Genomic DNA, 7,958 nt, shown 5'->3' with positions numbered 1-7,958 from the left:
TTTCTTTGGGGTGTTTTACAGTCTAATAAAGATTCCCATATTGTACAGGTTCACCTGGACTTTTTCTGAAAAAAGTTTGATATAGCCTGGACTGAAAAAGGAGTTTATCAGTAGAAATAACCTTTTTCTAATCTTCAGTACTCTGATCCTTGTCTTATCATGTCCATGATGAACATCCCTCCTCCCCCCTCTACTCCGTCTCTCACTCCCATAATATTTAGCAGCTGCTTTAAAACAAATAAACAAACTGGGCTCTCACTGTTCTTCTAACTTCCAACACACTAAAATAATTTTTAAAAACCCAGCCTGTCCAGTTGCCACATTCCTCTGAACATCTTTGCTTATTTTCTGGGGAGTGAATGGCCCTTTTTTTCCAGCAATAGTTTATCATTTCTTGGTTGTATTTTTCGTTTTCAGTTGTACTTTCCTTGGCTCTTCTACAAAATGGATCCTATCATATTATGGTCTTGAATCATACTTGAAATGCTTAACTTCCCTACACCACTAGTCACTGTAATACACCTAACAGCCCTTGAAGTGTGCTCTTCAACAGCTGTAACTTGTGCATATTTCCCTGGAGTAAAAAACATTCTTAAAAACCACAGAATTAAAAATACAACAACAACAAAAAGCAATAAAAGATATGTATATGACATCAAATCCAGCATTTGACTGACAGAAAGCTAATTAAACATGAAGAAACAAGTTTAATCCAGTTTCATTTGGTCAAAGTTAGATGTTCTAAGTCAGCCTGGTGTTAATAGAAGTCTACATGCATAAACATTGCTGTCACAAAATGAAACTGTGCCAATATTACTACCTTTTCCAAGTATTTTGCATGCCACTGTACAATCAGTTCTGTGATAACACTTGTTTTGAAAAAGGAAATTTGTTCCAAGGTGATTAATATATTAGAGATTTATTTAAACATAATGTGAGATTTATGTTTGCTTATGCTTGATTTTGTTCTCAAGAAGCAGAAAGAACTTATAAAAATACACCAATTCACAATAATTCACAAGTTGGCAACTCTTCTGACACCCAGTTCCACAAGCAAATTCAGGGTAAAGTGCTATATTTATTGTATATCTTCTGGTCCAGTATGAGCTGAGAGAAGAGGAAGGTTGGTATGAACCCACACATTCTATGTTCCTTTCCTACCTTCTACCATTGTCTACTCCAAAAGTTTCTTCTCACTGAGGCCATCCCTCACCCATAGTCATTGGCTTGGCCAGCCCTGCCCCTTGGGAAAGATGGTACAGGCTAAGTAGCAGCCCAAGGCCACGGATACCATCACTATGTATTGTAGTTCTTACATATTTCTTAACTATTTAACATGTGTAAAATATGACTACTATTTTTATTAGATTCCTATCTTCTTTATGTGTCTCTGATGCTTTTGAGCATTTTGGCCTTAATCCCATTTTCCTATAATCCCTGTGGTTTTTAATTTCACAATTTTGCATAGCGTGGTGGTTTTTAGGTTTGTCTATGTTGAATTATAGCAGAAATGAGACTGCACCTCTGGCACCTGGATTGGCTATGACTGGGACATGTATATTTTCAGACCAGATTGTTAGCATTAAGACCAGTATCTTTAGCAACACCTTTTATCGACCTCTATGGAGGGATATAAATGGATTTCTTCTCTACCTCTTCTCTGAGGCAGAACTTGAACCAACTTAATCTTAGATCAAAGGCCAGAATTCTATTCACTTTGACACACTACCTCTATCACGTCCTTGAGAAAGTCCTCACCCTTCTGGACAAAGACAGAAGTCATTGGGCATTGGGTTTATGACATTTTGTCATCTTTCTTTACCAGCTAGTAAGTGGTAATGTTGGGATTTGAACTAAGGTCCACTGATGCTATATCTTTCCATTTTACCACACTGCTTTCTGTATTTGGGCCTTAAAGTATTCCTTTACAAATAGGATTCATGTAAATGTTATAAATACATATTCAAATTTTGGCATACTCAAGAAACTCCTTAGCCAAACACACTTCTTTTTGGTTCATGCCTCTTGGAGAATGGAATGATTGAGGTGTGAACAGCTATAAATTTTCTGACAACCATGGTATGAAAAAATTATTAAAGAATTCCGAAATGGAAAAAAAGAAGTTGTTTCACCCATGCTAAGAATAACATCCCCATTAGCTGGGATTTATATGGCCCCTTCTCTTTGAAGGGCTCCAACTTAATGTATTTTAAAATTTCATGGTGCTGTTATACCGTACAACACACACCAAGAGGACAGTTTCTCTAGGAAATAAATGTTCTTCGGCAGAACATGTGACAGTGCTCAGCGCATGAACCACAGACTCTGTGGTTCTGGGAGTTAGTGCTTCAATAAGTTTTCAGAACACGCTTCCATTCCTCTTTCACCATAGCTATGTCACTGGCACGTTTCAAATAGGTTTTCATCTTGACTGTATCTTTTGTCTCTGATATGTCTCTATGTTCTGCCATATTACCACCAGCCCTTAGGTTCGGTTCCATGCTCAGATTTAGGGTTAGGGTTAGGGATTTCCTCATGTGGAGTCTGGGAGGCAGCCCTTCCAACTCTCAGTTGCCTTCCATCCAAGGATACAATAGCAGAAGAACTCAAGCCATTGTCTCCTTTGTGGGCTCGGGGAACTTCTGGATCTCGATTAAGTGGGAGATGCCTGAGAGGCTAAAACCAAACCTTTCATATGAATCCTTTTCTTCACCTACATTTATAGACTCATCACCACATTGAGATTAAATTAGAAACGACACTGGAATTAGGAGGCTAATGTTCAAACCCCAGCTCTCTCATCTGCTGCCTTTGTGATCCTGGGCAAATCATATGAACATAGCACAGTGAGAAAAGGCATCATATTTATAGTTAGACAATCTAGGATCATGCTTCCTATTTCTGTGATCTGGCCAAGTCCCTTCACTTCCCTAGGCCTTATTCCTCATCTGTAAAAGGAGGGGGTTATACCCTTTGACCCAGCAATACCACTTCTAGGGTTGTATCCCAAAGAGATACAAGTGGGAAAAGGACCCGTATGTACAAAAATATTTATAGCGGCTCTTTTTGTAGTAGCAAAGAATTGGAAATCAAGGGGATGCCTATCAATTGGGTAATGGCTGAACAAGTTGTGGTATATGAAGGTAATGGAATACTATTGTGTAATAAGAAATGGGGATGATAACAGACTTCATAATAACATGGAAAAACCTACACAATATAATGCTGAGTGAGCGGAGCAGAACCAGGAGAACATTATACACAACCACAGATACATGGATTCTGTGATGACTAACCCTGATAGACTTTGCTCTTCTCAGCAATACAAGGTGCAAAGACAACTCCAAAGGACTCATGATGGAGAGAGCTATCTACATCCAGAGAAAGAACTATGAAGTATGAATGCAGATTGAGGCACAGTGTTTGCTCTCCTTTTTTTTCCTTTGGTTTTTTTTCTCTTTTGTTTGTTTTTGGTTTGGTTTTGGTTTTGTTTCTTCTTTCTCCTGATTCATTCCATTGGTCATAATTCTTTAGAACTTGACTATTGTGTAAATAAGTTCAATGTGAGGTTATATGTAGAAGATATATCAGATTCCATGCCGTCTTGGGCAGGGGGAATCTGGAGCTCAAAATTATGTGGAACTGAGTGTTTTAAACTAAAAATAAAAAACCTTAATTATAAAAAAAAGAATTACAAAAGAAAAAAAAATAAAGAAAGAAAAATAAAGAAAAGAAAAATTAAAAAAATAGGGTGTTAGGGCAGATGATCTCTAAGGTTCCTTCTAGTTTTAGGGCTGTGATCCTATGACCCATCTAGCTCTAAGATTCCTCAAATGTCAAATGAGGGAAGTTGGACCAGATGACCTCAAAGGGCCATTCCAGTTCTAAATCCCTTGTTTGGGTAAGTGGCGGGTTTAGTTTGACTTCTACCATTCTTTCTCCTCCCTCCAAAAAAAGGTGACACCATTGTATTTTAGGCCATTCTAATTAATTTTCATGTGTAGACCAAATGAAATGGGTAGGAAGGGAAACACCTGATGAGGTTTGGGGTACAACTAATGACAGTAAGGGGAAAAACATAGCAAAATGCCATATGTCCCATTTAGATAATAGAAATCTTGGATAATCCAGGGTTAAGCAATACACTGTATTCTATTATCATCATAGGGACAGAGAATGATCCAGAAAATGGCATAAAAACTGAGATCAAGCTGGCCTAGAGATAAGAAATGACTATTTATTAACATAGCAGTCATTTCACAATTAGATATTAACATACAACTGGATCATCTTCTATTTAGGACAAGGGTCCAGGTAAATGTCAAATTAGAAGCACAGATGAGACCCAGATGAGAAGGCACTGAACACACATATAGCAGATTTAATTTACTCTTTCAATGAATTGTCAACTGGAAAAATGGGGAATAGATACAAGGGAAAGACAGTGACTCTACCACCATTTTTTAGCTAAGTTTAGTCAACATGAAAACCAGTACCACAATGTGGAGACCAAAAGAGTCCAGAAACTTCTGCAGTCAGCAATGACTTAATCCCTTTGCTAAGTAGAGAAATATGGAAGCTTGGAAGGGGTGGAAAAGTGGTGACAGAACCAGTTTAGAGCATCATTATTGTTGTTGAATCTTTTCAGTCATGTCTGACTCTTCGTGACCTCATTTGTGTTTTCCTGGCAAAGATATTGGAGTGGTTTGTCATTTCCTTCTCCGGATCATTTTACAGATGAGGAAACCAAGGCAAATAGGGTTAAGTGACTTGCTCAGGGTCACACAGATAGTAAGTATATGAAGCCGGATTTGAACTTATGAAGATGAGTCTTTCTGTTTCTAAGCCTAGCACTCTGTCTACTTTGTCACTTAGTGCAGTATTGATGTAAACAGTGAAAAGTAGCTGAGAAAGTGAAAAAACTCCAAGAGCTCACCATGAGGAGGTTGGGAGATGAAAGTAGAAGGGACAACAAACTGGAGCACATTGGAACAGATCTGGAAGTGTTTTATGGATTATATCTAAAGAGGCAAAAGTAGCAAAATCATTATATTTGGACTCTGCCAGATGCTGCCTGAGGAGCTTTGGGGAAAGTGGTCATGGTCCTTAAGATGATTTCATCAAGAGCAGCCTTCCGGGACTGCATGTACATGAGCATGATTTATTCTGGAAGTGACTTGATTTTTAAAGGCACCAAGGGATTAATTTTCAAGAGATCTCCAAGAAGGGATGATTCCAAATGAAAGGACAAATCATAGGCAGTGTTTAGCAGCTACTGAAGAGGATGATGCTTTCTCACACTGTGAAATCTTTGTGAGGGTGATGTATGCATGCAGCAAAGTCAGCACTGATGAAAGTTTGAGAGCAGAACAGCAGGTTTTTCTAGATCTTTTCCTAGGCCGGACAACATCTTTAGAGATGCCCAAGTGACTTAGAGGTATATATGATTTCATTGTATCAATTTTAATGATTTTTTAAAAAAAGCATTTGGTTTCATAGGATGAAATATAGCTTTGATGGCTCTCCTCAAACAAGATGACTAGGATATGCAACAATAAAATAACTATTCAAGAAATAAAAAAGTATTTACAATGGGCCAAGGACAAAGAAGATTATCTCATACTCTACTTGGGGAGACAACTGTATAGGAGAGTACAGTTGCAGGGAAGATGGCAAGGTCCTTAAGGTGAAGGATAAGGACAAATGACTAAGTCCATGGTCTGAAGAGCCCATCAGAAGGGCAAAAGTGGTCCTGGTTATTCTCTTCTACCGGAAGAATTGTAGTTGGTGGCTCTCTGCTTATCCAAGTTGTATGTGGTCAGAAGACTAATGGAGCCCGAGGACATAATTATTGGGAGTGGGGGGAAGGGGCCCAAGGATCAGAGTAGGGCTAGGGCTCAAGACTCTTTCCCATGGAAGTCAGAATATACTGTCAGTGATGTCCAGAAGTGGGGAAAGTGAAAGAGGTTTTGGATGGAAAATTAGTGGGAAGGGGAGATCCTGATGGGATCTGGAGAGAAGACAAGCTAGGTTTAGGCAAAGGGCTTCCATGTAGGCTGATCTACTTTATCCTCTGGTATCTTGTGGTATGTGTCATCAAATAAGTTGTAAAGCAATAAGATGTCTATTCATCCAAGATATGTGTCTGTGTTGTAGAATGTACTTTGCACAGATTCCAAGTGAAAGAGTCTATTGATGGTACATTGTTCCAAATGTTTTTCTTCATAAATGACTTTGCACTAATTGCATTGGGACCTGAATACTACAAGATTTCTTCAGTAAATCCATATAATAGGATTTTTTTGTCTAAATATCCACTCTAGAAAAACAAAATAGATGAGAATGTTATTGTTTAGAAAGATAGAGCATTTATTCTGCTCTTGATTTATGCTGCTCTTGATGAAATCATCTTAAGGACCATGACCACTTTCCCCAAAGCTCCTCAGGCAGCATCCGGCAGAGTCCAAATATAATGATTTTGCTACTTTTGCCTCTTTAGATATAATCCATAAAACACTTCCAGATCTGTTCCAATGTGCTCCAGTTTGTTGTCCCTTCTACTTTCATCTCCCAACCTCCTCATGGTGAGCTCTTGGAGTTTTTTCACTTTCTCAGCTACTTTTCACTGTTTACATCAATACTGCACTAAGTGACAAAGTAGACAGAGTGCTAGGCTTAGAAACAGAAAGACTCATCTTCATAAGTTCAAATCCGGCTTCATATACTTACTATCTGTGTGACCCTGATGCTTATGCAGTCATTCAATGACTATGTTCAAGGCATTGTACTAAGGGCTGGAGATAGAAAAAAACAAAGAACATGAGCATTTCTCTTCTCAAGGAGCTTATGGAGAAGATAAAGCTTAAAGAGGGGCTAGAAAGTGGCAGGGGTGTAGGTAGAGGAGGTAGGGAAGGAAGGACGTTACCCATGTTTGGGCAAGGCAGCTACTATGGAAGTAGAACAGACCAGAGTAAGCTAGAAGAGAAGTAAGCAGTGGGGCTGGAGCTTCTGATGTTATGGTGCTTCCAGCAAAAGACTCAAGAATCATGAAGTGGCCTTCAGAGTACAGTCATCCTCAAGTCGGGGCAAGGCAGATGCTGGAGAGAGAGCAGACCATAAAATGAACAGGAGAGGGGAATGAACTTTAGGATCTATGGGCACAGAGAGCACAGTGACCCTGGATGTTCCTGTAGGAATACTGGGCAAAAGCTATCAGTTCTACCTCAACCCTCCAGGAGAATTTGCATGTCAATGATACTACTTGCCTGAAAAATTACTCATTTCAAACATCAAAAGGGCTTGAGACAGTTCCTGTTGGAGGGTGAAGAAGGGGAGAGTAGGGGAGGAGGAGGAGAGGGAGGAAGAAGAGAGGGAGGAGAAAGAGGAGGAGGAGAGGGAAGAGAAAAGGGAGAATGAGGAGAGGGAGGAGAAGGAGGAGAGAGAGAAAGAGAAGATGGATGAGAAAGAAGAGGAAGAAGAGAGGGAGGAAGAGGAAGAAGAGAAGAAAGAGGAGGAGAGGGAAGAAGAAGAAGAAGGAGGATGAGAGAGAAAGGGAAGGGGAGGAGGAGGAGAGAGGAGGAAGAGGAGTGGAGAAATAGAAGGAGGAGGAAGAGAGAGCGAGGAGGAGGAGGAGGAATTTGACCTATGGTCTTATTTCTGTGCTGGTTGAGTGGGACAATGGGTCTGACTAAAAAAAGAGCTAAAATAGCCCTATGTGAGGATGGATAGTCTCCTAAATATGTACTAACATTCTTTTTGAGGAAGAAGCCCTCCAGCAGATAGCAGCAGTAGCTCAGCTGAGCAGTCATTCAGTGGAGAAGAAAGTCAGCAGCATCTCTGTGGGGGAGCAGAACAGTGATGAGCCCCAGTGGGTGGCTGAGGAAGCTCTGAGAGGCGTTGCAGCTCGGACAGAACCGAAGGAGTGGCAGTTGTCCGGGGACTGTCCTCTCTCCTACTGG

This window comes from Trichosurus vulpecula, chromosome 4, assembly GCF_011100635.1.
Source record: "Trichosurus vulpecula isolate mTriVul1 chromosome 4, mTriVul1.pri, whole genome shotgun sequence".
NCBI lineage: Eukaryota > Metazoa > Chordata > Mammalia > Diprotodontia > Phalangeridae > Trichosurus > Trichosurus vulpecula.
The sequence above is the reverse complement of the archived record's forward strand: the minus strand, read 5'-3'. Positions refer to the sequence as shown.